This window comes from Rhipicephalus sanguineus, unplaced genomic scaffold (assembly GCF_013339695.2).
Source record: "Rhipicephalus sanguineus isolate Rsan-2018 unplaced genomic scaffold, BIME_Rsan_1.4 Seq5303, whole genome shotgun sequence".
NCBI lineage: Eukaryota > Metazoa > Arthropoda > Arachnida > Ixodida > Ixodidae > Rhipicephalus > Rhipicephalus sanguineus.
Window position 1 is genome coordinate 1,127 of NW_023615448.1, and position 21,536 is coordinate 22,662.

Here is a 21,536-nt window from a genome sequence, read left to right on the forward strand (position 1 = left end):
AGTGCTTGAAGCCTGCTTATATCCGCCCCTGTTTAGCCCGGTATTGCACCATGTCCAGTGTCGGCCCACTCTCGCCTTTCTTTGTTTTTGTGTGTGAGGAAGACACCGCGAAAAAGTTCGCCCAACTAGCGGACGCCAGCTTCGCTGGGAAATCGTAACCGCTTATTTTCCCCGCTTTAATTATGATAACGCTTCGGTTATCACAACGACTTTCTTCGAATCAAATAGAAACGGGTATGTAAAATTTTCTCTTTGTCTCTCTCGCAGTACGTGAGCGTGGTGTCGCTGGTGACTGCAGCACTGGTCGTCTATCTGGGACTGCAACTAAACGCTTGCATCAAGGAAAGAGTGCGTGCTCGTTTTTGTGTCCACTCAATACTACCCGGTGTTCCTGGCGTGACGTACGCCTTGGCTCGACTTCTCGCGTTTCAATTGCTTTACATGAAGACGTCTAGATTTATGCACAGTTTAGCATTCAGTTCAATGAAAGAGGTGTGACTTTGCAGACACTCTCTCATTTTGAACTGAAACATTTGAATAGTGTTTGCTTCCCAAAGTTGTCACTGCGTCATGTACGAGGACTTGCCGCTACAGTACAACCACTTGTTTTATTTCAAAGTCGGCATGATAGCAAGCATCAATCAAGCGCCAATCACTTCTGGGCCAAAGCTTGGTGACAGTGTTGAAGAGGTCGGTTATGATGGTGGAAGCCGGCATTTCCCTTTACTGTTAGACAGACGATAAGTGTGGCTTTAAATGGAACCATAGCACAGGCTGAGGCGCAAGAAAAATGTTGAAGAGCACAACTGTGCGGTTTCGCACGGGGACTAAGCGAGGACAAGTATTACTACTAATATCATTTAGATGAAAACGAGAGCATCATAATTCTGTCTTTGTCGAACCAATTTATTGAATTGCTGGCTTATTCGCCGACTCCTTTCCATCGCCTGACCACCCGTTTAATGAAGCCGTAAGTAGATTCCTTCATCCAGTATCCCTATTGGACAAAATATTTCTTGGTCTTCACGGTGTTTTACAGGCACACAAGTATGTTTACTTTTAACCGCAGTTCATACAACCATTCGTGACTAGCAGCATACGCTCGAGCAGAATACACGTTTTAAAACCAACGGGTGCTGCGTTATGTTTGCAAGCGCCACTTCTCTACATTTTCAGGTGTTACCTGTCAGGTAACTTGTTACCAGGTTACCTGTGGCCGTCCGTGTGATTGTTTGCGCTACTGTTCTGAGTTATACACTACGAACTAGCCCATCCGTCTGTCCTTTTGAATTTCCAGGTGTGCACCAAAAACTTTGACGTGAACAATCGGCGACACTGGAGTATTTTGGTGCAGTCACTGGCCGTGTTCGTTCTGGTAAGTGCATACGTTTTTGTGCGCATATGGGTACCACTGAAGACAGCATCTCATGCATTGCAATATACTGTAGTACGTCGTTGGCATGCGCCCACAACATGGCGTTGCCTAAGTACAATAATCAAGAGCACCAATATCTGCAGTTATGCCGCAAAATCTGAATACTCTCACAACAAAGAAGCTAGAACACACACACACACACACACACACACACACACACACACACACACACACACACACACACACACACACACACACACACACACACACACACACGCACGCACGCACGCACACACTTTACTAATACAGCTTTCTAGAGCAGTGCAGACGATTACGTGGTTGTACCCTTCGCGAGAACTCAGCTTGTACATGGACATATTTGCCACATTACCCGAAAAGTGGTGGGGGACCTCTCGTACAGACAAAAAATATGTGTTAGCCGAACGTCAGTCGGTTTGCATAACAAGCACGTTTCCGTTCTGCAGCAGATATTATTCTCTTAGCATGTCACATGTACCTGTGTGCCTGTTTATATCTATGTAAATGAATCGATAAAACGTTCAGTCACAAGACGGCGGCGGTGGTGCTTCTCGCTATTTCTCTTCGTTGGGGTTTTTGCGCTTTTGCACTTCAAGATGAAGGATCGGAGTGAAGCCATTCGTACACAGGCATACTTACACGCCGTCATTCTCTTTGCAGCTGGTGACTTTAACCCTGGCCACGACGGTGTGCTGCAAGGCTAGGGCCCGCCGGGGCTACCTGGCCGTACCGCTCTGATATCTCCCTGTGGAGCGCCAATCACTGTGACCAAAATTCACACCCGCATACAGTGATGTGCGAATTAGTGGTAATTTGCGGCATCTGCCCCACTAAGCGCCCGCCGTCATTTGGTAGGGACTTTCGCAGAAACTTTCGCAGGCCCCTTTCTGCTTTGTTGCAACTCACCCTGTTCTCGAAGAAAGTGGAACGTGAAGATCGAAGCACACTTGTAGAAGTATCTAGCTAATCCCTTAGCTTAGAATTACTGCATAGCATGTATTCCAGTTATGTGCACAGAGAACGTCACAGAGACCATCGCTTTCAGAGAGATCATCGCTCACCGAGCTGCCACTTTGCTGCTGCTTGCGGAACGTTTGAAAGGGCCCTGCAACACAAAGGAACTTATTGCCGCACGAATCGAACGCCGCAAAAAGTTTTAGAATCCGCCCAATACGAGGGGAGTTACAAAGATATGCCGCACGCTGTAATTGCTTTATCTCTACTCTCGCCCCGACGAAAGCGCTGGAAGCTAAGCGGGGGCGGGGGTGGGGGGGGGGAAGGGATGGCACTGAGGAAGAAGGTACGTCACGCTCGTCTCCTGACTTTTAGCGCATTTTCTTTTTCCTTTCTTCAAACGCGTGGCGTGCTTTCAGTGCGATCGCGCGCGAGTGGCGGCCTCTCGCGGCGGCCGCAGTAACTACCGATCGCGCCATGTTCAAATCAGCCAAGTGCGTGGAACCTGCCTGTGACGCCGTAAGCATCATTGTTCGTCGAGAGAAAAGGAAGCACTTTTTAGCTGACTGCGAATTTATTGTAAATTCCAGGTCGCGTGCTGCGCTATAACGTTCGGCTCGCGTGTCCTCGGGAGCCTCGACTACCGATCGGCAGCTTTTTCTGACCGCTGAAAAAGTGTTGCAGGGCCCCGTAAAGTGAGATATGCTGAGAAAGGTGGGAGCCGTAGTGTATGCTGAATAACGTCGTACCTATATGCCTACACTCATCCACGGGAATAAATGAAATAGACACGACCGAAACTGGAGTGCCTTTTGCATCATTAGGCCATTTGCTACTCAGCTTATTAAAGTTTGGTTGTTTCCTTTCGTTCTGGTTTGTTTTTTTCAAACTCGCTAGAAGGAACACGCCCGCATTTTACGGGAGTAGCCAGGATTCTAGAAGAAGGGCATGTTGATGACGAAAGCGGCGGCACGACACCGAAAACAACGACCCGATGAAGGCAGGATTGAAAACGATGGCGTCTAGAAGAAATTGAAGCTTAAGTAAGAAGGAGACGACAGTAGCGGGAAGCTGGAGAATAGCGATAGCGACGAAAGTGGCTTGTCGACAGTGCCCCGGAAACAACGTCAGGACGCCGCGTGATAGCGATGACGGTACGAAAAACACGATAACGGTGATGACAAAGTTGACGAGGGAAGCGTCTTGATGACGATGGCACTAGAGCCACGCCGAAAAGACGACGATGACAACAGTGCGGATGGTTCTGACGATGGCGTATGACTATATGACCCCACAACGACAACCACAACGTGAGAAATACGACGAATACGAGGAGGACGACACAAACAATGGAATGATGACTGCAGCACGATCAGAACAACGACAGCGTGATGATAGCCATAGTGACGTCGATGGTGGCATGACTACGATGACAATGAGATTAAAGGTATGACATTGCCATGAGAACACGACGAGAAAAACAGCGAAGATTTCGTTACAACACGGTAACGAAGACGACGCCGATGGCGGCGGGACAATGCTGATGACGGCACGAATATGTCGAGATGGCGAAGCCCCTAGCTCGGTGACGAAACTAGGACGACAACAACGAGACCATGAGGCAGACATGTCAGTGATCGATTTAGCATATTCATTGAGCGTTACACTACAGCCTTAAGTGCAGAAGAATTGTATAAACAGCGTTACATCAACGGCAGTTCGCTGAAATTGCTTTCAGTATAATTCCTTCGAAAAGTAAACAAATAAGAAAATTTGCGCAGCTTGCGCTAAGTTGCGCAAGGCTGGGTCACAGCAGAGCTGCTAGGCACGTGTCAGCTTCTCATGTTAACCATCTGTACAGAATGCTTGGGTGGTGATTGAGCGCGTGCCGGTTAATGCTGATGATAATTTCCTATCTCCGACACACGGCAAGCCTCAACCATAACAGCTGTGCTGCAAAAATGAGTGAGGCGGTTTTGTAGAATATCCTGCAGATTGATGGCCTGGGTCTAGTCCCCTCAGGGGCAGTAGAGAAACCGTGTCTCTCGGTAGCTTTCCAGGCTTGCTGTACGGCTAAAGTTGGTCCTGGAGACCTGAGCTTGTCAGTGCAGTTTGTCACCGCACCCCTAAAATTGTCTCGCCGTATTATTTCGCCCCTCGCGCTTGCGTTCGGGGACGCCATCACCAGGAAGAAAAGAGCAGAATTCTTTTTGAGTTCAGGTGGCGGTAACTGGTTCTGAACTTCGAAATAGGAAAACGTCGATCAGTATAATACCGGAAACAATGGTAGCCATTATTTAGCCGATATTAGGAGGAAAGCATAATTCAGCTGGTCATGTAATAATGCTTATAAGACATGAAGATGGCTCACAGTATTGCAGCAAGGGCGAAGCAATAAATACGATAGAAACAAATTGGAATGTTATACTAAGTAAGCCTAGCAGCTAACTCTATTATCATCCAATCTGGCGTAACTCAACAACCCGCAGGCGCATAGGCGTGCGCAGGGTTGCTCATCAGGGGGGGGGGGGCAAAGGTTCATCGCAGCGCCCCCCGCCCCTACTATTTATGGGGCAGATTTTGCGCCCCCCCTCTTAGGTGATTAGGGGAGCGCCCCCCCCCCTTGCCCCCCCCCCCCTCCCCGGGCGCACGCCGATGCACAGGCCTACGGGAACGCGGCCGCTGAGTGAGCGAAGCAACCTTCCTGCTGTCTATCGCTTCAACGCAAACGAAGCGGTGGGGACACAGCATGCACACATGTATGTGCCGTCTGCTGATCCCTGTCACGATAGGAGGCCGGCGCGTTTTCTCTCCGCTTGAGCCGCGATTGTCAGCTGCCCCCGCACGCTTTCACTCTCACATAGAAAATACGGTACATTGGGCGATTTCATCAGTTTAGACTTTACACAGAACCTCACGGCGACGGCAGAAATGCGCCAGGGGTACCCGTACCACTACTCTCGAATTAAGACTGGCGGTCTGTTATAGTTACAGACCGGGTGCCAAGAGAAGTGGTACAAGCATAGCCGAAGCCGAGAACAGAAGAAAGCTACGTGGCATGATAGTATTACAGAACTCATAATTCGTAGCCAGCCGACGCAAGAGTCTTGTTCAGGCACCCAGCGTTCAGGCACCCAGCGGAAATAAACAAACTGTTGATGATCATGCTGTATTGAAGCGAAAGCCACGAAATCATTGAGGACATGTGATGAGTACTTTAGCTACATCAAGCATGTGCATTGTGCTCATGTGAGCCTAGCATTGGCGGGCTGTGTTCAAACGAGAACTTTTCAACTCACAGAAGGCAAGACTATTTTTTCTTTAATTTTTATGGTGTTCCCAATAACAAAGTGCAAAGGGGTAGTCATCGCCAAGAAATGGCAAATATTCCAGTTGTTTTCATTTGAATAAAAGAAGAAGTGATGTGATTGTCGAAGCTATTATGACGATGGTCAAGTGCTAGCTAAGATGCCTAAACGTCACTAGCTTAAAATTGAGTTACCTTAATAAACTGATTTCATTTCTTAATTGTATGACCAACACCTCTTGTCGGCATGCAGCATGTTGAAAAGTACTGAACACGGACCCAAGTAGCCGCAAATAAGGAGCTTAAGAGGCTAATCGAGGTTGCGCATCGGTCGTCATGCAACCGCAACACTGGCAATGGGTCGCTAGATTGCCACTCAGAAGTGTGGTTGCATCGCAATTTTTGTATTTACATAATTGTATGATGATACCAGAAACAGAACGCGCGGGAAAAATTTTCACGCCTCTAGCACCCTGATCAAGGAAGACCGTCGTGTCAGCTGAGCATCTTCATTGGTCGGGCACAGAGCACAGTCGCTCTTGTCGCTATTCTTGTCTAAAAAAGAGTGGCTCATACGCACTTGGAGACTGTAGTTCATAAGAAATGCTCAGAAAGTAATAAACGAAACAAAGATGATCACTATGTAACCAACAAAACAAAATGGAAGGATGAAACGTGATCTAAATAAATTAGAAGTAGTCAGTTCTCATTTAGACAGTAAACAGCATTTACAAAAATTGTTTCCTATGGTCGATTTCGCTAGCAGCATAATCTTCCGGATGCTTCAACAAATTTTTGCAGTGAAGTTGCAATCTAAGAGTTCCAAATGACAAAATGTTTCTTGTTAAGCCCAGCTTACCAGTCGGCATTGTGAGAAATATTCCGCGGAGGAAGAAAAAGCGGCGTCATGAGAAAGGGATAGTTTCTGCCTGGCACATTACGAACTGTAGATAGTCTAGTTAATGAGAAGTCAGATTTATGAAGGTGGAAACTTGGACGAGGTAGTCTACAGCAGAAGCTCGTTTGAGTCATGTCGCATTGACGTGAAAGGCATTTCCCTGTGTGTCGTAGGAATTGAAGGTGTTGGTAGGTCTGAGGATAAATGAGAAGTTTCTCAGTGCATTGTAGGAATGAACGACGCGTACACCTCGCTCCTGCAATAAAAGAAAAACAATCTGCCACCACTTTTAACACCGGACCTTCCAATAGTGACGTTGCGAGCGAGTCCGCCGATTCATTCAGAAAGGCTCTAAACTGGCCGGGAACACAGACAAAGCAAGCTTCTTAACTACACAGTACAAGTGTCCAAAATATCCTTAGCAGATATGATTGCTTTGTAGACGAGAAATGTTTAGAAGCAGACAGAATATGTACATTAACGATTGCTGGGGATTGTTAGGACTCAATATTGTAATAGGTGATGTGACTCTGTGAGAAATATAGGGGTGCAATCAGGCAGCCGGAAAGCAAACCACCAGTAAGCTGAGAGGAAAAGTTGCCAAATCCGGCTTTCTCATGATTTTGACTTGCATCCATAGAAATAGCACATCGCCTTCGAGAACATGGGTAGGAAAAGTTTAGAATTTCTTGGACGCGTCATAAAAAATAAATCAAGCTATAACGAATTCGGCCTTGGGTAAGTTCAGTACGGCAGAATAGCTTGAAGTTCTGATATTAGAGGCCAAACGAAAATGATTTGGGCCAATAAATCAATCGATAAGCTGCCACTGATTTCTAAAAAAAAGCATTACAAGCAAGTCACGTCGGCAGTCCGAGACAAACAACGCAGAGCTTGCTGAGCCCAGCAGTATTAGAGGTCGTAGCTTGTAAGCAGCACTTCCGGAGTAAATACCACAGCCAAATTTCAGGGTGTGGCAAACGTAAATTATATATAATAGGAAATGTTGCTTTACGCATGCTCGAATGTTCGATGCCGCGTGTATAAATGCTGACGCGCCTTACCGGAGAGGAGATTATCGACGGCCGACGCTCTGTTCACCGCTATCAGTATACAGCGTACCTTGCTTGCAGTTTGACTTTCTGTTTCCCGGCCAAATATAATTGCGCATTTGCGAGTTCTGATGGAGTCTCCTCCACCATCACCAGCACGTGACATCTGGCGGAGGTGCTGGTTCGTGTATGTTCCGGACGCCCTCATGGAGTGGCGATCCAAGTTCAAGAAGTCAAGAGGAAGAACCTAAAAACATCCTGGACAGTCGAACTATCCGCCGACAGCTAGGACTCAAGCCAGAGTACGGACCCCTTCCAGGCAATGCCAGGCAACTCAACGCTGTGACCTCGACTGCAACGATGACCGCCCCAGTATCCGCTACATCGATCCTGCTACATCAGCCCCGTGTACTGATGTACCCGTGTACATCAGTACACGGGTACATCAGACCTGTGTACAGCTCCCGAATGAAAGCATCGGGATGTACACCGAAGAAATGACCCGATTATTCCGGCACGCGACCCCGCTATGTCCGAAGAAAAAAAGCTTCGTTTCCTGAGGCGGGGAGTGAAGCAATTGCTCTTTGCCGGAATTGTATGCAACCGCCCAAGACAGTCACGGAGTTCATTCACTTCGGAGGCCACAACAATTGAAAAGGTCCTAGAAATGCGTACGAGCCAATACAGCCGCCGAATGCCGACGACGAACTACGAGGAAGCCCATGCGCTGGGCGCCGAAGACTTGCGTGAGACGATCAGAGCGGTCGTGCGCGACGAGCTGCGAAAGATGTTTTGATGCATCGCAAGTGCATTCTATAGCCGACGTCGTTCGCTAGGAACTTCAGCATTCGCTGGGAGTTGCTGCACCACCGCAACCTGAGCCGGAAGCCATGAACTATGCTGCCGTTGCACGACGCGCTGTCGCCACTCCGCGTAATCACCAAAGCCCCGCGCCGTCGCAGTTCCGTCGTCAGACACCGCCGCTGCCTCCGACGCCGTCACGCTCGCCTGCAGGCCAACGCTACGCCCCCCGAAATACCGACGTTTGGCGTGCCCTTGACAACGGACAGCTCTGCTATCACTGCGGGGAAGCCGGCCACACCTACCGCCGCTGCCAGTACCGCCAGATCGGCCTGCGCGGCTTCGCCGTCAACGCGGCGCGTCCACAGCGTGCTGAGCTGCCACGCGACATCACCGACTACTTGGCCACCACTGAATAGGCACCTCGACGTACGTCGTGTTCGCCGTCGCCTGGGCGCTACCGGTCTTCTCAGCGACGTCAGCAGCACAGCGGCCTTAACGGGGGCCGTTCCGCAAGCCCTTATCCGGAAAAATAAAGGCAGCAACCGATGGTGCAATTGCTGTACGACGGACCACCGAAGATCATCCACTGCCGACGACGACGCCGTTGCGAAACCTTCAGAACACGACGCGAACCAGACAGACCCCTGACGACGAAACCTCGCGGACCGACGAAGACTTCACGACGCAACATGGAAGCAGCGGAACAAACCGAAGCAGCCGTGATCCGACGCCACGACCTAACCGCATCGCAAGACGACGAACTAGAGACCTCGGCGTTCTTATCGACGGCCACAGCGTCACAGCTCTCGTCGACACTGGAGCCGGCTATTCCATTGTCAGTGGGTCGTTCGCAGCGAAGTTGAAGAAAAGGCTGCTTGGGAAGGCCCCGAAATCCCTACCGCTAGAGGCAGTCTAATAACGCCGTCTGGAGTCCGCATAGCAAGAGTCACAATCAATAATCGCACGTATCCTGCGAGTTCTGTAATCTTGCAACACTCCTCCAGTGATGTCATAATTGGCATGAACTTCTTAAACCATCACGGCCCCGTCATCAACTTAAGAACCAAGTCGATAACTCTATCGTCGGACAAAACGACACCGCCGGATACTAATCCCTGTCAACGTGCCCTGAACGTGCTCGAGGATCAAGTCACCATTCCGCCTTGCTCCAGCGTCATAATTCCTGTCAGCACCGAAAAAGCTGAAGACATCGAAGGTGTCATAGAGAGAGATGAGCGTTTGCGGCTGGACCGCGACATTTGCGCCGCAAGAGGCATTGCTCGGTTGCATGAAGGAAAATGAAACGTGGTGCTAACGAACTTCAGCCAAGAATACAGACACCTGAGCAGGGGCACGACGATTGCATACATCGAAGAAATCTTGGCCGTCAGCGATGCGTTTTTTTTTTCAGATTCTGACGAAGTTACAACTACGACCCCAATGCCAGAGCCACCATTCGACGTAAGCCCGAGTCTTCCCGCTCGCCAACAGCACCAGCTTCGATGCCTTCTGCAGAAATATAAGGACTGTTTATCGTTGTCATCGCGGGTCCGAGAAACGCCCCTTGCTGAGCACCGCATCATAACAGAAGAAAATGATCGACCACTCCGTCAGAGTCCCTACCGGGTTTTGATGGGGGAACGGGAGGCCGTCAAAGGGACACTAAAGAGCAAAACGATTTTTCTCGTATTAGTAAACTACTCTTTCATGATACCAAAAACACCGCGCTTGCTGCGAGAAGACCCTTAGTAAGCGAGAAATCGTGCAAAAAGAATATGGGGCTGGCGACGCCACCTTGAAGTTTCCTCACCATTCGCCGTGACGTCACATATTTTACGGCGCCTACTAGGGCCTACGTAGTTCCTAAAAGGTAAACACGAAGTGCACTGTCCTCTGAAGGGGCTAAGAGTTAACATACGAAGTTTGAGGAAATTTTGTCGAGGCAATGCTGCCAAAATACGATAAATACACTTTGAAATCCGTGACGTCACGCGTGGAGATTTCGGCGCGAAATTGAAAAACTAGACATTGCACTTCATTTTCTCCTTCATTAATACACCTATGATGGTGAAATGAACGACATTATAATTCTCAGAGTACAATTTATCAATCTAAACCGATTCATTGTTTCTGTTTGGTGTCCCTTTAAGAAACAAGTGGACGAAATGCTACGCGACGACATCATCCAGCCGTCCAACAGTCCGTGGGCGTCTCCCGTGGTGTTAGTGAAGCAGGATTAGACCTTACGTTTCTGCGTCGATTATTGTCGCCTGAACAAAATTACAACGAAGGACGTCTACCATCTCCCACGGATAGACAACGCCCAGAATCGACTCCACAACGCGAAGTACTTTTCGTCGATGGACCTCAAACCAGGTGCTGGCAAATCGAAGTCGACGAGAGAGACCGAGAAAAGACACCGGACGGTCTGTTCGAGTTCAAGGTCGTGCATCTTCGCTCGGCACCTGCGACTTTACAAGGCGTTATAGATAGAGTGCTGGCTGGCTTGAAGTGGCAGACATGCCTTGTGTACTTTGACGACGTCGTTGTGTTTGCCTCAAACTTCGACGAACAGCTCCGGCGCCTTGAAGCTGTACTTCAAGTAATCAAGGCCTCCGGGCTCACCCTGAGCCAGAAAAGTGCCGTTTCGCCTACGAGGAGCTTTTGTTCTTGGGCGACGTCTTTAGCAAATCTGGAGTTCGCCCGGACCCACGAAAAACAGCTGCCATCGCTGCCTTCCCGCCGCCCACCGACAAAAAGGCAGCACGCCGGTTTCTCGGCTTGTGCGCCTAGTAAAGGCGCTTCAACAAAAAATTTTCACGGTAGCCGAACCCCTAACTCACTTCACGAAGAGCGACGTAGAATTCAAGTGGGGAACGGCGCAAGTCGAGGCATTTCAAGAAAAAGGACGCCTGCAGACGCCTCAGATACTTGCGCATTTCGACGAATACGCCGATACGGAAATCTACAGACGGAAGCAGCGAACAGACGGGAGCAGCAGGACTGGAAAGGGTTATCAGCTATGCCAGCCGGTCGCTATCCAAGGCCGAAGCCAACTATTCTACAACAGAAAAGGAGTGCCTTGCCATCATCTGGGCTATATCCAAGTTTCGCCCCTACTTCTACGGCAGGACCTTCAAGGTTGCGAGCGACCATCACGCCTTGTGTTGGCTGGCTAACTTGAAGGACTCTTCAGGTCGCCTCGCACGGTGTAGACTAAGACTTCAAGAAATGGACATTACCGTCGTTTATAAGTCCGGAATAAAGCACTCCAACGCCGACTGCCTGCCTCGTGCCCCCGTCGACGCCCCGCCGCTGGACGACCACGGTGATGACTGCTTCTTAGGAACCACAACTGCCGACGAATTCGCTGAACGACAGCAAGCGGGACCGGAACTCAGGGGCCTTCTGGAATACCTCGAGGGCAGGACCGCCGCTGTTCCGAAAGTATTCAAGCGAAGAGTGGCGTCTTTTCCTTGAAAAACGACGTCCTCTTAAGGAAGAACTTCTCTCCGGCCCGGTGTTGTACCTTCGGCACTGCGACTAGACGTTCTGCAGGCCCTGCGCGACGACCCGACAGCTGGCAATCTCGGCTTTTCCCGCACGCTTGCGAGGATACTACTGGCCATGCCTTACCGCCGACTTCGCTCGCTACGTGAGAACATGCCGGGACTGTCAGCGACGCAAGACACCGCCGACAAGGCCAGCAGGACTTCCGCACCCTATCAAACTACCTCTCCGACCGTTCCAGCAAATGGGTATAAACTTACTGGGGCCGTTCCCGACGTCGACTGTCGGAAACAAGTGGATCGTCGTAGCTACCGACTACCTCACCCACTACTCCGAAACAAGGGCGCTGCCCAAAGGCAGTGCCGCCGAGGTAACCAAGTTTCTCGTTGAGAACATCGTCCTGCGTCATGGTGCCCCAGAAGTCCTCATCACCGAAGAAGTACGGCCTTTACTGCTGACCTTACTCAGGCGATCTTGAAATACAGCGAAACAAGCCACCGCCGGACCACAGCCTACAGTTTCGTAGGCAGAAATTGTTTTTCGTAGGGTGGGGCACCTCATTGATCCGACGTTGGGTCTGGGCAGTTTAGTGGGGTCGAGTGTCATTTTGTGCTCTGCCTCCCATGTGAAAAAAAAAATTCGGGGTGGGGGGCACGGGCCAGGTGTGCCCCGCCCTGGCTACGCCATTGACAGCCTACCTCCCACAAACCAATGGCCTCATCGAGCGTCTAAATAAGACCATCGCCGACACGCTGGCCATGTACGTCGACGTCCAACACAAGACATGGGATGCCATGTCAGCTTCGCATACCACCATATGCAGCTTTTCTGGACACCAGCGGCCTAGTTCGCGTGAACGACACCACGTGGCGTATCGACCTTAAAGAATTCAAAAGTCCCGCCATGACGTATGCAGTGACGCGGCACTAAATAAAAGAGAATCGAAAGAAACAGTACACACGCCCCGAGACTGTCGCTTCACCTCAGTGCGCAGAAAAGAGAGCGCTGTGTGTCGGCGTTATCTCGACGGCGACGACTGGCAATGAATCGGCAGTTTTTCTAGACGTGCCACGCCAAATGTCTGGCCGTTATAGACGCGCCCGCGATGCATCAAGAGAATCGTGCTTTTATTTGTTTGTTTAGTTTCTTGCGCTGCCGTACCGGTGGATATTGAAGCAGCATGCTGCTTTCCGAGTTTCTTTTTTCAGCTAGCGGGAACCATTATGTTTGGGTACGAACAGGATATTGTGGTTGCATAATAAACCGAATTTCCTTTGGTGTACCACTTGGGTGATGCTTGTTTGCTCCTTGCGTTACCTCAAATTAGAACTAGATAAGTTTGAGAACGCTAGGAATGAAGTAAAAAAAAGGAAGTTAAAGATATTTTTTATTTCTTTTCATTTAGTTCTTATTGAAATGTGGCTGCCACCGCAAGCTTGGCGCCGTCAAAGCGGGTGTGCAAAAATGATACAGTCATTGAAAGATGATCTTGTACAGCGGAAAATGTGAACTTGGTTAGTTTTTTTGTTAGGAATGAACGTATAGTAGAAGTCTAGTAAGGTCAACTTGTTGGCTAGTTGGTAAAGCATGATGACACGGGAAACAGCGCGGTAAACGACGACAAAGAAGAAGGAACACACACACCACACCACACGAAGCGCTGACTGACAACTGAAGGAAACTGATTTTCCTCATGTATTGCCTCATGGTTTCCTCATGTATTGCCCATTCTTGTGTTTTAAAAGTTTTCCGTTTCGTTGACGATTTTCTGGTGTGCCTAGACTGTGACTCAGGCTTGTTTGAGGAATCCGCGTCTAATCTAGTAGATATTTTCAGATCCTGCGCAAATCCCCTCGAATTAACCTGTGAAATGCCGTCTGAGAATTCGATTAGGTTTCTGGACCTACGTTTAAAATGGAGTTCCGAGGGTGTCTGTTGGAGTTTTGAACCGCGCAGCAAGAAACCCATTTTGTCGTTTCACAGCTCCCATTCAAAGTTGATAAAAAGAGGAATCGCCAAGTTGTGCATGTCGAACGCGCTCCGAAAATCGTGCGTGCACTCTAAGTGTGATAGTTTTCAAGGCCAGGTGACTAGATTGATAGGTGCTGGTTACCCGCACTACGTGCTAGCTTCGGTAGCACAAAAGCTTTTTAAGGAAATAAACGTTTGTAACCCCTCGGCACGTGCAAGTGATACTAACGTTAGACATGCGCAAGGTCAAAAACTCACTGTTTTACCTTACTTGCATAAAGTATCACACAATTTGAAGCGGATTGGGCAGCGGGTCAATGTTAGAGTCGTTTTGAGTGCACCTAACAAGTTGTCAAAAATGTGTAACCGCGTCAACAGCACCCCCGATGACAGTATCGGCTGTAGTAAACAACACAAGTCACCTTTCGTGTCATGTATAAGTAACGTCGTCTACCGCATTCCTTTGTCATGCGGCAGATTCTACATCGGCCAGACTGGCCGGTGTTTAAATGATAGACTTCGTGAGCATAACAATAACGTGACCAGTTCCGTTAGTGGCCATTTGGGTATTCATTGTAAGCAATGTGGTTGTCGCCCTAAGTTTGAGAATTGTGACGTGTTAGCTAGGAACCAAAATCAAATGACAAGAGAGATTATCGAAGCGCATCACATTTCATTGTTAAAAGAAAAGTGTGTCAGTAGTCCTTCCGTATTACTATCTGACAAATTTCGTATTTATCGGCTAACCGTATCAACTGAACCGCTTGCGCCTTCCAGTCACGATGCACCATGTGGTGATGACCAAGGTTTCGGTTTTTTGTGTCTCTGTGCTTTTTCATGCTTTGTTTGTGTCATTTTGTTTGTGACGTGGTGCGCCTAAAAGTGTATTTATATACTTTTCGCCCGAATAAACTTCAGTTGTCAGTCAGCGCTTCGTGTGGTGTGGTGTGTGTGTTCCTTCTTTGTCGTCGTTTACCGCGCTGTTTCCCGTGTCATCGTCGTATAGTAGAACATATACGACTGACGTGTTGTGTAATAATCTCTAGATCTGCCGTCTATCCCGCTAAAAGCACTTATCTATCATTGCATTTCATCTTTTTCTTTCTTTTTTTTTTCCTTTTTTTGCTGGAGGTGATTGTCTTGAATCCTGTTGGCGCAGTAACCAATAGGTTACTCTAATGGGCTGGAAGTTCTCCTGAAGCTCTCCTTTCATGTTCTGTAGGCGCAGTCTCTTTCAACTTTGCACTACAGCAAGCACAATGTCGATCATGAATGACCTACTGGCCCAATCGTCCACTTTGATGAGCACAAAGAAATTCAGAAGAGCGAATTTTGGCGTTTTTGCGCTGACAACAACGATTGTTAATGCAACATAATATAGTAACTATTCCTACAATCTCTCAAAATCACTTCTTTATTCTGCATCACTCCTGATGTAGAATACAAAATGCATTTGACTTGCTCAACAACGGGTCACAAGACACATCAGAGAAAAGCGAACCCTTTAATTCCCCCTTCTTTCGTTCACCCAGCATATGAAAATTTCTTCAGTTGTGAGTGGAGCTCCTTCTGTTGCCACGAAGATGTGCAGGCGTTCCAAAGGAAATCTTAAGCCTTTCTTTCCAGGAGGTTCCCTTAAGAGAACAATGGTGTTTATGCGCACAGGAATTTTGATTAGTAGTTTTTCGCTCGTAGCAATGACTGAAAAATACCAGTCTTCAGCCAGATAAAGCCTAGCGAAATCTGCTTTTTCCCTTAATATCTACTGCTTTTCAAGCAGTAGTCTTCTTCTTCTGAAAGCCCAACTGAAAATGACCCATGTCGAATAGAATGATTACAGCTCCGCTCGAGGGTCTTCAAAACCGGAGCTTTTTTTTTGTACTTCATGATGCAACATATCAGCCGCGTATTGAATCCTGGAATCTTCTGGCTTGATAGGAATGTCAAGTCTGCGAAGACATTCCTGGTTGGGATTCTTTTTTGGCTCAAACGTGTAGGCCCACCTTGAAAATCCCTTCCACTGTATCGGGTAGTTTTGTCTCTATTGTAGATAAGGAAATCATAGTAAAATAGATAGTAAGAAATATATAATTCAATATTAAATTTTACTGCAACATAAAAGTTGCAATAGAAATACGCACGAAAGCGACTAAGAAAAATAATAATATTTCAGAAGTCACGATAACTGCCACGTAGCCTCGACTTTAATAATAGGGATATCTGCACACAGGTGTGAAGTCTGGTTAATGCGCATCAATAGCACACTGCTATCATAGATGCACGCGTTTTAGAAAACACCCTCTAGACATGGTATTCCCTCTCACCTTTGTCTGAGTGGAAATAGCTCAAAGAATTGAATTCCTGTCAATCTGATAACATGTTATTTTTTTTTTTGTTAGATTAGGCCCTAAATCTGCCCTATATGGTGGTTCTGCGCTGTACAGCGCACACGTGTGCTGTACAGCGCAGAGCCACTATTTAGGGCAGATTTTGTAGTGACGCGGAAACTAACTCCTTGATAGTGAGAAAGTTCACATATGTATACACAATAACCTTCTCAATATTTACTTATGGACAAATATTTGGCATCATGGAACATGAGGTGAGCATTAGTGAGGTCACGCCTTTTTAGAGTAAATACTTACTCTATCACTATATATATTCGCGATGTGCTTTCTTAAAGGGACTGACAACCGATCGAAATGTGTCACAAGACCCTGGCTGTGAATTACAGTGATATAAACGAGCTTTTTTTTCACCATATGATTAGGATTTGCATTGTTGAATTGCGCTTTGAAAGTCACAACGGCATGTCGCGTTGCCTGACGGGCAAGCCTTCATAGTGCACGAATGAGATGAGCAGAATGCTGTACGCAGTCCGCTGCTATTCACTAAAGAAAAAAATGCGTTTAAAATTAATCCGCACGTTATTAGGCATTCTCGATTTATTCTGTGCTTATAAAAGAGTAAAAGGAGTTGACGAGGTGGCGTTGCCTTCGCGACTACTAGTGAACGCATGTCGAGCAACGGCGCATGCGCGCGGCGCTTTCTACATTGAATGAACTTCCATGTAGCACACATCAAAAACCGGAAAAAAAGGCATTCCATACCGCTGGGGCTGTGGCATGATATATATATATATATATATATATATATATATATATATATATATATATATATATATATATATATATATATATATATATATATATATATAGTGCGTTACCGACCACGTTAGTCATAAACCTGAGGCGAACAAGCAAGAGGAGCTTGATCTGTTCATTAGTTTGATGAACCGTAATTAGGCTTGGCTCGGGAACACAGTGCGGAGGGCAATGTAGTGAGCGTCGAATACTTGGCTCATCGAATCGGTAAGCAGAACTGTAAAGCGAAAAGCGCTTGTTAGTTTTGAGGTCTTCTTCCTCGCTGTTTTCATTCACTCTGTTGTACATTGCTGCTAATATGGGTACCTGTTAAGGGAAAGTCATCAGTAGAGACAACATGCATGTGACCATGCCTGGACTTCCCTCTTAGTTACTCCCTCTTATTACTCTTTCAACGGCGTGAAGTGGCGTTGCGGCAACAAAGGCAGTGTGTAATCGGCTAATATTCCCTATGAAATTACCTATGCTTTTCAGGAAAGCAGCGTACAGTAAAGAACGTGTTGAAAGGGTGTCGTTTCGCCTCACAAAAACAGTCCTGATATCGTGCATGCCTCTCGATTGCATTATCGCCGCGCGCCCGGCACTTCCAGGTCACAAATGGCATGCACGTTATGAGCGTGAGACAGCATTCTTCATAGGAAAGTGGCGAGTGCCGAGAATTAAAGAAGGGAAACGCAAGCCAGCAGCAAAGCAGCCGGTTGAAGATCTCTCCGTCGTTGCTATGGCAACGGCGCGCGCGGCCGCGCTCGCTTCCGAGTCTGCTTGCCTACCGTTTCGCCGTCTGTGCCGTGCACACCGCTCCCCGCCGCCGGCCTGCGCCAGTCAGCGAGCGGGGGGGGGGGGGGGGGGGGGAGGGGTAAAGGGGCACTTGCTGAAGGCCTTGACAGTTTGAGAGAAACACCTATTCTCATTATTCTTGTCAGTAAAACACCGCCTCCGTCAAACTTTAGGAAGGGGAGGCGGGCCCTTGGGACATACCCCCTAGCTACGGGCCTGGCCTCTGGACTCCTAGGTGGCCCCGGCCGGTTGAGTTTAACTAAAATCTGGGTTACTTTTCTTCGTTATTAAGTAATGGGTTGTGTGGTAATAAAAAATAAAACATTAGAAGTTTACTTGCTCCATTTCCAAAAGCGAAACCGAAACTGCAGCAAATATCTTGGTTGCAATGCTCCAGCGAAAAAAACAAGCAACTAAATCTTCAACAGCGTTGTACTAGTAATAATAATTGCTGGAGTTCTACGTGCCCAAACCATAATATGTTTATAAGGCATGCCGTAGAGGAGGGCTGCGGAAATTTCGACCACTTCAGGTTCGTAACGTGCATCTAAAACCAAGTACACGAGCCTCTAGCATTTTCGGCTTGTTCAAAAATGCTGGAGCCGCCGTCAAACCTGTGCCCTTTGGGTCAGCAGCCGAGCACCGTAACCGCTGTACCACCGCGGCAAACATAAGCAATTCTGAGAGAGACAAAAAGAAACAGAAAAGACCGCATTGGGATTCGAACCAAGGCCCCAGCGATTGCGCGCAAACAGCCAGCATGGATGATCAACCCATTCAGCCACAGCGCGCGGCGGCTAGCCCGTCATACGATAGCTATTATAAAGATATTATGGTCAAACTCTCCTTGCAACGCTCCTTGCAAGTGTCCCCACCTTCCAAAGAGCAGGAACGGAATGCAAATGTGAAAACAGCTGCTTTCTGTTTGCAAAAATGCGCTGTAGACCATAATTCGATGTTTCACAGCGCAAGGAACGAGGACGACATTGGAAAACACACACAGCGCTGAGCTTAAAACTGACTATATTTTCAAACTTACAGCAATATATATGCGCTCTTCACCAGGAAATAAAAAAGAATAGAGCAAATGAAGCATACAAAAAATTCCAGAAAGAATCGTAGAAGCCCAAACAATTTTGAAACGTGATAAAAAGTGCACGAATGCAGCTTCGCTTGCTCTTTCGAGCAACGAAAGTGAATTTCTCGTAATCGTAAAATATATGTGATATCGATGATGGGTTGTTGTTTCCTGCGACTACAATTTTTTGTACACCAGGCCTGCAATTGTCGCGTGACCAAAATCACGTAACATCGCACATCTACTTATGTGACTACAATCACCTAACAACTAGCCACGTGACTAAAAATCACGTAAAATCAAGTAATTAGTCTCGCTACTAAAATCCCGTAACGTCAGGCAGGCCCGTAACCAGGGGGGGGGGCGCCCCCCCCCCCCCCCCCGAAATTTTGGTGAAGTATGTGTTTTTACCAAAAATAAATAATAAAAATAGGTTTTTTTCTCAACCAGTCAAGGTTTTCAGCAAGTGGGCCCCCCCGACAAAAATTCCTGGCTACGGGCCTGACGTCAGGTATCTATTGACGTGACGTGTTGGCGCCAAAACCTCGGAACAACCGGGTGGCGCGGGGCAACCTCAGCGTCTGCACTGGACTCTAATAAAGATGTACTTTCTGTCTCACGTGACTAAGATCCCATCACGTAACTACTAGTGACGCGACATTTCCCCTTCAGAACCACGCAACAAGTGCGTAGTCTGGGGAACCGACCGAAACTTGTGAAGAATAGATTATCCAAGCCCAGCCATATCCTATAATACTATACTAGCAAAAACTTTGCACCTCTAGCAATAGCTTGGTATTACTAGCAAAACCTTAGAAGAAGCTAGGTAGAACGCTAGCTCCGCTTTCGGTTCCAGCCTTACGCAACCAGTACATGCTGCGCACATTTTCATTTACAGATGTTTAAAATGGCATCTTATTGCGGTACGTTGAGGTGGGCTGCGAGTGCGTGCGAAAAGCTGCTGAATCACAGGATTTTCGTTTTGTAACTGGGAGCACCAGTCCCTGGACTTCCCGAAAGCTTTGATCTACACACGTCATATCGCACGGACCTATCCGATGCAGCGCACAGTGCTATGTGATGTTAAAGAAGAAGGCATGCTGGTTTTTTTCTGTTCACGTAGGGCGATAGATATGACAAGAGATGAATAAAAATCCCAGTTTCACCGCAAGGACGATGCAATGAGTGCGATAGCAACAAATGAAATAAAGCTGCAACCAGCCAACTCAGATGCAGTCTCGCGTAACTCTACAAAATGGTGCTGTAGGAGAACACAGCCACTCCAGGTAGGAAAGGGGATTTCGCACAGTCCCTTCGAGTTGAGAGCGCAGCATGTAGAAGGGTATATGAGCCGTCCGCTGATGCTTGTCGAGATAGCGATTTTGATTTCATTTAAGTTAGGGCGAAACCATTGCACTGCTGTTTGAAAAAGAACAAATAATTTTTCCTATTCTTTGATTGGCTTAACTATCTGTTGGTTTCATTAGTAGTGTAACAAAAAAAAGAACCCCTCGAAAAATTCCCCTTCGTTCGGTAAATTACGACAAACACTTGCGTTAGCCCTAAATTAAAAAGCAGCTGCAAAAACGTCTAACTTTGTCATTTAATTACTATGCCTCGCTTGTCTAAGCTTAGTTCGCTTCCTTTACGTTGCTGAATTGTAGGTAACTGAGAAGGTCGTAACGACATCATGAGAAGGGAGAAATAAGTTTCCACCACAATACGCGTACAAAAGTTCGAAAGAGCTTTGTTCACCATAACTTCATCGGGCGTTCTGTTCCTCAGGACGTTTATAAAAGAATAAAGTAAGAATTACAAATGTAGATCTGAACGATGTGATACGCGTGGAGTGTTTAAACATACACTAAAAAAGTCATATAATAAAGAGAAAAAGAAACGGCAGCTCAAGATTACAGTCAAGAATCGAAACCGAAACCAAAGCTCTTTTTTGTTTCGGCGGCGACATCCTGTGCGAAGCTGTGGAACTAAGTCACGGGCTGAAAAAAAGGAAACACTGATCCGTCGCCAGGAATCGAACCGGTGACGGCGCGGCGAAGCCGCGCTCTGAACTTGTGCGATTAGCTCGCTCGGCCACGGTGGACGCCTTGCCGCCTGTGGTAACCAAGGGTTTATCAATTTACGACAAACATTTGAACGACCGCGCTTCAAAAAACGCGTTAGGGAACAATGTTACGCCAACTACGGCAAGTTGAGAATGGCTTCAAACGAAAGCTGAGTGTCAGGACTACATGTGATTTGCTGACCATTAACATAACTTGCTTAGTTTTACGACAGTGACCGCTTTTGTCTCGAAAAACAGGCCACATTTTTCGCTGTTTCCATAGACTCCCATTGTACAATCTTTAACTGCTCTGGGAACAAAATTGAAGCTTACTGCAACATGATCGCTGCAGTCTTCTCGTCCGTTTAGGTTCCCAGAAGCGCTCTGTGGTCTGCGTTTTTCAACATTCACCCTCTACACTTAATTATTCGGGAAAAACTCGCTAGTTCCATTGAAAACGCGCTAGCTTCGCGCCGGGGCCGCCAGGGGCGCTGGCTGTGATGTGGCCCTGTATGAAGACCATGCGGTCTTCATACAGGGCCAAA

At 47.6% G+C, this 21,536-nt stretch overlaps 1 long non-coding RNA gene across 1 annotated transcript; it reads left to right on the forward strand.

Annotated features, from left to right (window-relative positions):
* Positions 1–266: 266 nt before the first annotated feature.
* Positions 267–4,081, forward strand: LOC119377652 (uncharacterized). Its single transcript, XR_007414699.1, has 3 exons — positions 267–348; positions 1,298–1,375; positions 2,075–4,081. It is a non-coding gene; the product is annotated as an uncharacterized LOC119377652 (long non-coding RNA).
* Positions 4,082–21,536: the final 17,455 nt, after the last annotated feature.